The 13,681-nt window shown below is 37.3% G+C and overlaps 1 protein-coding gene across 1 annotated transcript in view; it reads left to right on the top strand.

The window, feature by feature from the left end:
* Nucleotides 1-3,779: 3,779 nt before the first annotated feature.
* E74 (transcription factor E74) overlaps nt 3,780-13,681 on the top strand; it is a 266,595-nt gene continuing 256,693 nt past the window's right edge. Inside the window, exons 1-2 of the mRNA XM_038015611.2 lie at nt 3,780-3,954; nt 12,332-12,425. The gene's annotated coding sequence lies outside the window, so the exon portion shown is untranslated. The remainder of the gene's footprint in view (nt 3,955-12,331; nt 12,426-13,681) is intronic.

Here is a 13,681-nt window from a genome sequence, read left to right as displayed (position 1 = left end):
TTCGTAACGCATTTATGCCGAATAAGTAAATTTCGTGGCGGCTTGACCTTCGCCTATTAACGTATTATTCAGAACATTTTATTACTAATTCATCATTATCTTACTTTGCTAAATTTACGATGTGTAAGCGACGTAACATTGTTTTTAAGAAATATATTAATCTATAACAATTGTCAACTTTGACAGCTGAAGTTTTAAAGTAGGCACAAACTTTTTTTTTTTTTAAGTTTTAGTGAAGTAGATTTAATGGTCATCAAAGATCACAGACGGTGACAGCGCGCGATGATGGACGATAAACCCGACCTTGTAGAGGCTCTTTTTCACAGCCAGAACAAACCGACGCTTCAATGTTATCTATTAGGTATTTTTCTATGTGTACTTGGTATTAAAACAATGAAACAGAACCGTGACCTTCTTATGGTATAATTAAATATATATTTACGTAAACAATTACTCGCACAAGGGTATATGTACTAGGTGATTAATCTTTATTTTTGATGTATTTCATGTCCAGAAACGTAGATAATAACGAAGAAAAAATTTATAAAAATACCAACTTAAAATTAATGTGAATTTAGCTTTTGTTGTTTATACCAAATGTACAAATATAAAATCGCAAGGTAATATTAATCAATTTTATTCGTGTTCTATCGTTTGCGGATTTATGAAAATATTTAAAAATACAATTGTTTAAACACGGTTATCAAATGCACACGAATATATTATGTATGTATAAAGCACATTTATTCATACACAATCTTTATGTAATGGCTTCTTCGATTAAAACAATTCAACGCAGCTGTTTTTTTATTGCTCATCGGTACTTCCTTTAATTAATTGAAATTTGAATATGTGATTTCTTGGTTTAGGATAATTTAATGATACCGTAACACTCCATCTTTTTTTTAATTTTCCAATCTGCTTCTTGCGATGCTATTGTTGTTACAGTAAAATTTTGAAATCTTCAATTATAATATACGCAAATACTCTGTTATATTTTTAATGACATAAAAATGAAAATGTCTCAGTAAAATAGTGAACTTAAGTGGATTTTTTGAAACCCCTTCCAGCGACGTTGTTGCATTTTCTAACAATTGCACTTTCGCGGACACTAAATCGTTAATAAGCCACGATTGTTAATTACATGCTCAAATGTGAAAAAACACTAAACCAACAAGATAAAACAAATCATACGACATCGTACTCGCATTCCCCCAAAATGTCCACTCCTGTCACTATTACGTATTTTGTTATTTTTATAGGTTAATTTCCGAACCTTTTAAATAGAGGACTTTTTGGCGGGAACGCGAGGAGTGAAGTTGTGTGATTTGTTTTATTTTGTCTATTTCGTGTTTCTTCGGGTTTAAATGTGTAATAATGGTTGTTTTAATATTAACTGTTTAATATCTGTGAAAGTGCACAAATGTGGGAAAATGAAATAAAGCCGCTGGACGTAACTTCTCGGGATCCTCCAAAAAGTCCACTGAAAAAATCTTAGTAAATGACCACCATTTTACTGAGATTATATTTCATCCCGTTTTTATTCACAAAATGAAATAGATGATATAACGCACGTGTTCTTGTGTGAATATATTAAATAAATAGATAATGTATGGATGCGCGTTACGTAGTGGCCTTCAAATGAGGTCGACACGTATACACATTTGATTGACGTTTTCCGAACATAATACAAATCTTTCAACACAATATTGTGATCCCATCAGGTCAAAAAACTGAAAATACATAAGAAATTATTAATCACTAAAGATGGGTATTGGGTTCACGATCTTGCGGACCAATTGATAAACAATCGACGCGCCCTAAACACGTCATATCGGATCTTCCCGATCCACTAACGGTGCTTTTAGGTAACCGAAGCACCGGTCATCGTTCTCGTCGAACCCGTCGAATGCGACGAAGGGCTTGGCGAGCAAATTAACCCTCAGACACACTGGTTTCTCGCCAGACCTTCTTCTATGTGGGTCGCGTTTCCGATCCGTTGGTAGATCCTGCGAGAATAGCAAATTCGCCAGGCTAAGCTGAGCCCCCTGAGCTACTTGCTCGATGAATCTAGTATAACCCCTCAAGGTTACTAAAATAGGTAAAAAAAAGGTTTTTCTACAATTCCCTACCAATCGTTTCCCAGCAAATTTGCTGAATTAGCTATGATTATGTTTTAGTGACATAGATATGCTGTGATCTACCTGATGTAAGAAGTCACTAAGGCTAGGCACTAGGGCTTGTGTTAGCAAGTCTTTGGAACATGTAAGCACACCGACCCGTTCGCGCGTAGCTGGAATAACCCCTTAGCCGCAGAAAATAGGTAAGGAAAAAAAAACATTGTTGAATACGATATCTCGTATCAACATGTACACACCTTTATAGTAGCTATAATAAATATTCATTCTGTCATACGAATAGTACGTAGCTTTGTAACAGGTACTATTACTATGACCTAACTTTATATACATCTATTTATCTTTAACAACTTTGAAAATTGAAAATGAACGATTAAAAGTAGAAGATTTTGTGCATTACGGTAAAGTTCGTTCAGGGTAATGTCGTCTTTTTGGATGTAGCCCAATCTTCTAGTAGATTCGATGCCGAAGTTACTCACTATCGTTCCAAGCCCCGCTCGGGATAGAATCGTGGTCAACACTGTAATCAGACGCGTGACTACCCCAACGACGTCTGACCAACAGAGTCGTCGGCGAAAACGGCTCTACGTCACAATTGCGGACTCCTTCACACACTACGCCGCCGCCTCTGACTTAAAAAAAAATTCATGATTTTAGCAGTACATGTTCAGAATTGATCAGTGAGTTTTGTTACATATAAGGCCCTATAATTTTTGAACCAATACTTTTTATTTAGTACAAGTTAACATTTTGTCAAAGTACAATCAAATCAAAAGTGAAGGTAGGTGACGGACGCCGCCGCGTGAGGTTATTGACCCCGCTCGTCAATAGATTTTGGACTGTGTTACATCGCAGTGCAGAAGTCTAAAATATAGGTATAATCGTGACGAGTTTTATGTTATACACTACACTAAACTAGTGTGTTCTAGTGTTTGGTATCATCAGCACTACTATTGTATCTCTTACGGGAGCGGTTCCCTGCTACCCGGTAGAAGATCACCATCTGAAATTGGGTAAATACATTGCTGCTTACACGCTGTCGACGGCGTGTACTTGCAACGTGCTAATGTAATGTAACATTTTAAAATACTCCAACACGAATTTAAGGTCACAACACAATGCAAGGATAAAATAGTAGATTATTTCAAATTTTCAAACAAACACTCAGACTTTACAGCTAATTAATTTGAGTTAATACGTGGCATCGGATATCATTAGTGAAGTTAAGCAACGTTCAGGTGAGGTCATCACTGAGATGGGTAACCGACTGTGTCTTGGCATTGAGTTTTATAGAGTTAGTAGGTATTTAGTGTTACAACCGGATCTGAGGATTCCGATTAATATTCAGCTTTCCTGCCATAAAGCACCAATGTGTTTACTTCGAAGGGTGGAAGAGTATTATTATTTTTTTGGAGGGAGGGATAACTGGTCGCTCGGAGGCATTTCCAGTTACAACAGAAGGGATGAGGTTTGTTAACAGCCGCCCAAGCGCCTCCACTACACCCCGGCTTATGAGGAATCGTTACGGGCATATTCCGGGCATCTTACCACCAACGGGACGCGTAAGTGTTGTCCGGTACTACACGTGACACCGCTGTGACGTCTTTGACAGTAGCCGATTTACGCCAAGCATCTTAGTCTACGTCCAGTCCAGCCGCGAATAAGTGCGTGTCGTCTCTTCGGCTCTGACAAAAAAAAAATTAACAATTGCAAATCTTTTTCTCACAGCCACGGTTTTCCTTGACGCCGAACACAAAACACAAAAGATTTCACATTGAGAATGATTCGTGAAAAAAAGGATCTCCCAAAAAAAAAGGTGAAGTTAGATTTGACGTTTTTTTTTTTTTGAAGCTCGATCCAGGTCAGTCTTTACTGTAATCTGTAAGTTGATCAAGGTGAAATTGTCATGTAACTGTTATAATGCGAACCTAAGACATTTTCGTAGACAATTAATGAAAGTTGGACAAGTTGGACGAAGGGATCGCACGACGTGAGGCCTAATTGACAGTGACAGCTTTATAGTGAGAGATTCAGGGATCTGGCAAAAAATTGCGTTCTATGGTGGCTGCGCCCTAAATACGCATCTAACAAAAGTAAACATTTGACTTTTAAGATAAAGGAATAAAATCTAATTAAGGGTAGTAGGGACGGTGCAGTGTATTTTATATACACTAGTTGCTACTGCAGCTTCGCCTTCGGTATTAAGGAAAGGTGACAGTGTAGTTTCCCATGGCAACCAGATGTTTTTCGGGATAAAAGGAACCTATGTCACTCTCTTGACTTAAAATTATCACTTTAAAAAAAAATTTTTTTTATTATTTTTTGTTTTTCTATTGCCCTTGTAGGCAGACGAGCATACCGCCTGATGGTGAGTGGTTATTGTCGCCCATGGACTTCAACAATGCCAGGGGCAGGGCTAAGCCGCTGCCTACCGTTAAGTACTCTCCACAAGTCTCGTTTGAAGAAAGACAAAGCATAGCGGTCGGGAAACAGCGTGGAGGGGAGCTCATTCCAAAGCCGGACGGTAAGTGGCAAATAAGATCTCTGGAAACGCACTGTGGATGAACGCAGTGGCTCCAGGTAGTATGGATGAATTCTACAATATGAAATGAACTCTACTCTACTAAACAAATCAATTCGTTACTTCGTTTGGTCGTGAAAGAAGGACAATCAAAAAAATACACTTTCACATTTATAATAAATACTATAATAATATTGTATGGATTAAAGGCGGCTAGAATTGTGTGTAATGAGATTTTTAGCTAAATTAATTTGAAATAAATTTGTTTACGTTACGTTAGTATTAACAATAATTGTAAATATCAAAGCATAAATACCTACCAGATGTATAGCTAGACACTTAAGTCGTTAATCTTAGTAACAAAACTTTATATAGCACGTTTAGTTAACTAATAGGTCACGATCGAATGTACAGGAACAAAATCTTAATCTCCTGCCGAGGAGAATGACATTTGAATCGTTAATTAAACATATATATCTTATTAAAATAATTTATCCAATATATTATGTATTAGTTACATATAATTTATAATGTGTAAGAATCTTGAGATGCCGTCAAATTAAATATGATGTTAAGAATCCAAGGTGATGGTCGAAGACAACGGAAAAAACCTAATTAATTTAACAAAAACCTTATGTTTTGATTATTGTACCAGCGCCTTGGGTTGTTGATTCGTTATTTCTATATTTATTTGAAATTCTAAGTATAACTTAATAATTTAGTTTTAAATTTAGGGAAACCTTTTATTTATTGTGCATCAGGTGAAAAGAATTGTAGGTTTAAAACTTAGCAAAACAACACGTTTGTTTAAGAGACCGAAATTAAAAAAACTAAATGATTTTTTATTCTTGTGATTCTGATCGGTCTGCTTAGTGCAAGTTTTTTATCGTTCATAATAGCGTAAAAGTTAACTCAAATTTGTATGGAGTTGGAATGCTTGCGTACGTTTGCCGCTAGGGGCGCTGTTACAACTGCATACAAATTTGAGTTAACTTTTACGCTATCGAGAACGTTAAAAAACTCGCACTAAGCACACAGGATATAAGGCCAAAAAGCAATGAAATTATTGTATCGGTTGTACGTGTGTAAATTCGAATGTGGGCACAGTCCATCAGACGATAGCAATGCACCTAGCGTCTTATCCCTTAGGCCCAGACTGTCTCAAACTAAGTAAAGTATTGTGTTATTTATTTATAAGTTTAGCGGATCGTTGCAACATCGAGTTACAACAATGAGTCAGTCCCCGCGCGGTGAAAGGTCTCAGCGTTTAATTCAGACATTCTCAAAACACTTTTCTGAGATATTAGAAAACGAAAGTGCTTTCTTAATAACAATGCAGTTTTGTGTCCTTTGTGATTTAAAACGTTAGATATAACTGTCTGGGTGTGTACTGTGATTGTTTGTGTGTTTTAAATGTGTTGCCTTCGAAGTAACAACACGGGTCGCGTGAACAAGTGCTCCTGTTAATAACATTTAGATATCTTTAATGTTTTATTTTTCGTTTAAGCGATAAGTCGCCCGGTGTAGAGAGGGTAAATTTTAAGATTTTTAAAAGAGGTATTATTTTATTATTAACTAGCTGACTCGGCAGACTTCGTAGTGCCTCAATCGATAAATAAAAGACCTAAACTTTTGTATAAAATAAACTTAAAACAAACAAAAGGAATCCGTCCGACGGACATATCAAAGGAAAAACAAAATTGTTTGTTTTTATATAATTCCGAGCATTTTCATATTTATCTACCTTTTAAACCTTCCCTGGACTTCCACAAATAATTCAAGACCAAAATTAGCCAAATCGGTCCAGCCGTTCTCGAGTTTGAGCGAGACTAACGAACAGCAATTCATTTTTATATTAAAATTAGATGGGTGGACGAGCTCACAGCCCACCTGGTGTTAAGTGGTTACTGGAGCCCATAGACATCTACAATGTAAATGCGCCACACACCTTCTTGGTAGGACTTCTTGTGAGTCCGCGCGGGTAGGTACCACCATCCTGCCTATTTCTACCGTGAAGCAGTAATGCGTTTCGGTTTGAAGGGTGGGGCAGCCGTTGTAACTATACTTGAGACCTTAGAACTTTAGTCTATAATTTTATTTTGTCTGTGTACGACTCATATGTCAGTTTTATTAAACTTTTTGGCGGGAACGCGAGGAGTGAAGTTGTGTAATTTGTTTTATTTTGTCTGTTTAGTGTTTCTTCAGATTTAAATGTGTAATAACGGTGGTTTATTAACTGTTTAGTATCCGTGAAAGTGCACAAATGTGGGGAAATAAAACAAAGCCGCCGAACGTAACTTCTCGGGATCCCCCAAAAAGTCCACTGAAAAAGCCTCTGTAAATAACTACCATTTTATTGAGATTATATTTCATCCCATATCATCTCATCTCATTTCATTTCGTTTCATTTCGTTTTTATTTCATGTCATGTTTCATATTAGTCAACTTTATTTAATTTCACAAGATCTTTTTTCATATAAAAAACAGTTTTCATTAAAATTAAAATATGACTTGACCTAAAGGTCTTAGTTACCAGGTCATAAAATCCCTTAAAAAAATCAGTTTTGTTATGATTTATGATCTTTGTTAACCTAAAAAGACTTTTCTAATTTGGACTCGAAGCATGAAAGTAGTCATGACTTGAACATAATCTTGCTTATTGTTGCGGTGTGTGACAATCCGAACGTGTTTTCAGAGATCTTGTACTTAGTTCGTAGAAAAACATAGATTTTTCTTTAATTAAATGAACGGGTGATATTGATGAAAGGAGTGCCATGTCACCGGTTTTTTTTAAGTGTACGGCTCCACTTTCTTTGTCACAGATGATGTCAGCATCTTGAAAAGTGATTAAATTGTCAATTAAAAATATGTACAATGAAAATTTAAGGAATATTAAGAAAATCACAGCTTAAGATAGTTTTTTAATCAATACCTATTGGGTGATTGAATTTGGGTTTAGTGATGGAACTTTTGCTTATTTTTGTTGTGCAAATATTCACAATTTCGCTAACAATTCTCATAGGCTTACCTTGCTTTTAGTAAGCTAAAAAGTGTACAAGAAGATGATAAAAAACACTTTTATGCACTGGCAACAAATCATCACCAAAAAAAAACCGTAAAATTTTCTAAGCGCGAGATTAAGCGGTAAAAATATATTAAATCATTTATGCGACTCGCCAATAATCTTTGGAAATACTGCGCGAGACTTAATCTTATCGTAATAATTATATAACACAGCGTATTTCTCGTTTGTTCCGTGCGTTTTTCTCTGCGATTATGGGAGCCATTTTGGCATATACCCATCTCTTTTTAACACGTGGAGAAATTATATTCCCACCTCTTTCCTAATTGTAATAGACAAGTTTGAGTGTTGCCTTATAATAAGTGTTTAATTGTAAGATTTTATTTTGTGACAATTTATTGCTTCGTTCAAAAACGTTACTACATAGTTCAACCATTAAATCGGTGAGCATATAATTTTTATTTATTTATTTATGTAAGAACCATCAATGTTTTTATTTTCAAATCATTACAGTAATTGTTAGTCTAAATATTGCTAGATCTGGACCTCTCCAAAGCTAACCCTCCAATATAATAATACCATATTTTTTTATATTTACTAAGTATCTTTTAAGTCCCTAAAGTGTAGGCGGTTTTAAAATCGCAGGATCCCTGTAACGAGGAGGACAATTTGTACAGTCGCCTTTTTAAAGTGATTAATGTGTATCGACACGATAATGACCTTTATTATTTTAAAGATTATTCCTAGACGGATATCTATTGCGCCAATGTAACCGGACCTTCGGCTTCTTGTGTCAAGTTAGAGGCAGCCTTTCCGTTTCACCTTTGAATCGTATAATATTATGTTTTTGTTTACGTAAAGGGCAAATTAACTCTTGGCCCAAGCGGTGTAATAAAGTTCAGGCAGATTTAAAAATATAAAATCTAGTGTTTTCTGCTATTTTCAAGAGCAAAATTAAAAACACCTGTATATTTTCATGCAGATAGTTTTGTTTATTCATTGCAGATAGCCAAACGTGGACCAACGTCGCTCATGGACATTTGCAATGTCTCCGTTATGGACACTGTTCACAACCTTTAGTTAAGAACTACTTACTACATGCGTCGCATTCTAGAATTTCCAACGCTTCTCAAATGTTCATTTTTGCCGAGTTCATTATTCAACGGATTGGATTACGTGTCAACTGTCATTTTTTCTTAACTTGTAATCTGGCAACACATAGTGCAGTATTATCGCGCGAAAGTGGCGGGTCGCGTGCGCGGGCGCCGGTGAAAGAGTCAACGACCCCCGCGGGGCCAACGAACGTCTTTGCGGCCCTCTCCCCTCTCCCTCCTTACGCACGTATCTGGTAAAGAGGGGTTACGCGGAGATAATTTTTATATTGACATAATTGATTTGATTGCGGAAGAATTTATTACAAATAGTACAAATCTGACCTCATCAAATGAACTTTAACAAGGACCTTAAAACCAATAAGACTTTGGGCGAGTTACTCTTACTATAGCTTTTTACAAAATGATGAACCATTTGGGTTTTTTATTGCCCTTGTAGGCAGACGAGCACATGGCCCACCTGATGGTGAGTAGTTATCGTCGCCTATGGACTTCAGCAATGCCAGGGGCAGAGCCAAGCCGCTGCCTACCGCTAAATGCGTGATTACACCTTTACTGAACGAAGTCAGAGTTGCAGGTACATTAAAAGAATTACCGTTTTGTCGAATGCTATCAAGAAAGAAGTCATTTTTTTTAGAAATTCGTAAGATGGTGGTACCGGCATGGCCTATTGAGAAATACACCGGGGTTCAATTAGTTCCACCTTCCTAGTCTTTGCATCGTGATTATCAGTGCTGAGGGTCGTGGCCTTTACGGAGCACTTTTGTTTGGACTATGTGCCTCCATTAATTCCTGTCCTCTAGGCAGTGGATAGCGAAACTGATGTTGAAGACCAATGTCGTCTTAATTTGATCGTACCAGCGCATGAGACTACGCCCCCCCGGCTTCTTTCCTCCCACTTTACCTGTAATGTGTTGTCTTTCGAGATTATCACCCTTCTTCCTCACAACGTGACCGAAAAACTCGAAAATCCTAAGTAGACAAGTGGTGGAAAGACTTGTGGAGCCGCCTAGTTCTTCCAGGATCGATCAGTTGGTCTGGAGTGCCCTCCGAAAAATATGTACCACCATACTGGCGCAATAAAATTAATATACGTGAAATTCCACCATCGTATCTTTTTCTGTCGCGTAGTAACGTTCCGCTATCGAAAGTGACTTAGTTATTAATTAAATGTACCTAATTGAAGTATCGACCTCAAGCTGGGAAGCAGCATTCCTATTATAATTCTGCAGGTTTATGTGACGTCACCAAAAACGTGAATTAAAACAGCATTGATCTACTAGAAAATATCTCGTGTGTATTTATTAAAAATGACATTTAACCCCTACTGTATGTATAACTTGAAGGTGATTAGAGTAAAAGAGAACACTTGTTATCACATTGAGTCATTGACACTTTCACTAAAATAATAGTAAAACTTCAATGTAAATGTATGTCATACGAATATTCGTAATCAGAACTAGCCGATGTTGCATGTTTATTTCAATTTTGAATTCGGTACCCAGTTAAGTTAGTTTAATAATCTGCTTCGTTGACTGTTGGATAAGCCCAGTTGCACATTGTACGTACGCACTCCGGTAATTTGACCTCGCATACTGTCAGAAACGACCGGCTGTTCATCCTCCATTAACACTTGCGTTAGAGAGAGATAAACGTTTTCGCCTCGACAATCGATCAATGTCAATAAAAAGCTCGGTCAAGTTTGAGCCGAACCTCAGCAGAGTCCGCACCAATTTGTTTCTCGTCCGAGTTCTAAGATAAGGCATTCGAGCGAGTATAAAGCTGAACTGTCTCACTAGACTCAGTTAGTTAGGATCGTCTTCAAACAAGGCCCGGGCATTGCCCCAAACATTGCCCGGACGACAGTTGCAATGCGTTCAACGTATCTTGATAATATAGTTTTTAATGCGATTCAGGTTTCTTCAGATTAAAATTTCTTCTATTTTGTGATACCTAGCGCCATATCCTCTGACACTTCTCTCCAAGACCGAAGATCGCGCAAATAGTTAGCGTTATCTGTAGTAGTTTTCATCTGTTTATTGATTAGATACATAAGCAAACTCACGGAGCCACCAGTAGTCATCGAAGCTCAAAGTCATCACGTCGAGATCTGAAGAAGAATTAATTAGTAAAATTAAATAAAAAGTGTTAATTATAATTTTAAATATGTGATTGCTTCACGGTACAAATAGGCAGAATGGTGGTACCCGCGAGGGCTTACAATAGTACTTTCTACCACCAGTGCGTAGTGATTATATTATTTAATCACTCCAATAAAACCGTATCGTTTATCATCACATCAGTCCTCAGAGATCCTCATTGCTTTTGGGCTTCCCTTTTACGTGTGATTTTTTTTTTCAATTGTTTTCAATGACCAAAGGTCTCAACTGCTACAACTCTATAATTTGCCGTACGCAATAAGAGCATGGAAATAGATTTCTTGATTTTTTATAAGAATCTCTCTACTAATTGTAGGCCTTGATGCCAATCTTTGGTCCACCAGCGCGAGACGGTCATTTCCCAAAACCCAAAGCCAAATCGAACTACAATATGAATACGTAGTTTTGTGACGATAGTAATAAATGTATCGATGCTATAAACTAAAAAATATAGACAACTTTAAAACAGCTCCATATGATATCATTCGTGCAATGCATTAGCATTAGACGCACACATACAACCGGTGCATACTACACACACACACGCGTACACTAATAGACGACGTAAAGACGCGCTTACATTGGTAAGTTGTCTAGGAAACTGACAGTTACAGGTCCAATGGATGATTAGTATTCAAATTTCGATTGAAAGTGAAACTTGATGTCCGTTTGATAATGGCTAGCATTTACTAAGATCCGTTTGGAGCTTTTGGTACTTGGGGTCGATGTTTCACTTGTATGGTTGTTGATTGTTTCATTTTCCAGAAGATTCTCATCAACTCATACAGTTGCTCTGACGCAGTCGTGTTTTCGACAGAGGTCATTTGTGTAACTACTTCTTCCATGAAGCAACAGATACCATGTTTGCTGGTGTTAAAAAGTTAGAAAAATCTCAATGTTAGTGTGAAGTTTGTGCACGCGGCCTACGAATAGTTCGCCAAGTGAAAGTGTAAGTGTGGTTGTGTGTTAGTGTGTTCGCGCACACATGTAAACCGCTGCATTTTCATATACAGGCTGTTGTTTCTACATTTGCAATTTTATTCGTAATTCTTTATTATAAAATGTTTTCCAGAAATATCCGTGGCTATTACCAAATGATTGACGAAGCATCGGGCCGCAGTCCTTACCCACGCGGATTACAATATGTGTACTTTTAAAATAAAATTTATCTTATACTGAATTGTTTTATGGATTTTTAACCCAAACTCTAACGGACAAAACATACTATGGACTAAGCTCGATTCCAACAACATCTTTGCAATAACTCTCTCTTGTTCAATTCTGTAACTAATTAAACTACCGTAATGGTTGCTTCCTCTTCATTGATAACCTATCTTGTTAGCCATTAAAGTTCCTGTTAAAATGTTTTATATTTGAAGATACGTGTAAAACAACACTCTGTATATCGCGGAAGCTTGCTCGTGCGCCGGTGGCCGCGCTGCTTTCCTATGGAGAACTGCAGCTTTTGTGCACGTAAGCGTTCTCCCTGCTGAGTCTACGTAGGTCGAATCTCAAGATAAATCATGAAACGAATAATTACAATTTACTATATCTTGTTTTTAGTGAAGAATCTATAGTAGTTCATTGCATTTTAAATTACACTTTTGCAAAGCAGTTCATATTAACCAAATTCATTCTCGCTCTGATGTACAAAAAAATGAAATTTGGCATTTAAATTGGGATTATTTTATGTATAATCCATTGGAAACTGCTGACTAATAAACCCTTACGAATGAAAAACAACATAGCTATCATAAAATCTATCATAAAAAAGATCTAGATCTATTCTTGCTAGTTCTTATAATAAGTTATTTTTATTGGAGCTGTAAGCGAATAATACCTAGACTATGTGATTTTATAACTCTGATGTTATTTAATAAGGGTAGGAGGACCATTTTTTGTCTTTTTGTTTCTTTTTTTTTCTTCCTGCCTATGCTTGAGAGGCTTGAGAGGCTATTTCAGCTTCTCCTTGACGTGTAGGTGAGCTCACGGGGCTTAAACCGGGAGTGTTGTTAACACTGGCCCTAGCAAGAGCAGTGCTTCGTAGAATCTACCACCGGATCGGAAACGCGACCCACTGAGAAGATCAGGCGAGAAACTCAGTGGGATTTGTCTACAGGTTAATTCCCTCGTCGAGCACTTTGTCGCAAGCGACGTGTTCGACGAGGAAGAAAACCATAAGATTCTTATCCGTCTATCAGTCGATTTATTTATTATTTACCTAAAGTAAACGAGTTACTAATAACTTTTTATCACGTTACATGGCAACCGACAATGCCAGGCGTGCAGCCAGGTCTTGCGAGAAATACCATTCTTAACCCTCGTTTAAAGAAGGGTATACCTGAATGTTGAGGGAACATCACTCGGTAGTACTGGCGAAATGATCTCGTGACAGGCTGGACGTGACGAAAGACACTACAGGTAAAATTATCACTTGAAATTGGTGATGCTGTGGTGATTCGCGCGTACAAGACAAGCCACAACTTAAATGAGATGTGACATTGTAGTCTCAATTCATTTCTACTAGATCCAATGGCCGTATATTATCCGATGTACCTAATATCCAACCAAGATGATCTCTTATAACAATTATTGTTAGTCTTAATTTTGTGTGTGTGTGTGCGTGTGCAGTGATGCATTTCTCCCAAGCTCCCCGCCCCCGCCTCCGCCCCCCCGTCCCTCCCTCGGAGTGAATGCACTCTCGCCGTTGTTATGTAAGAAGTTGCGCG

Source organism: Bombyx mori, chromosome 15 (assembly GCF_030269925.1).
Source record: "Bombyx mori chromosome 15, ASM3026992v2".
In the NCBI taxonomy this organism is placed as follows: domain Eukaryota; kingdom Metazoa; phylum Arthropoda; class Insecta; order Lepidoptera; family Bombycidae; genus Bombyx; species Bombyx mori.
Note: the sequence above shows the minus strand (reverse complement) of the source record. Positions and strands in the feature narration are given on the sequence as shown.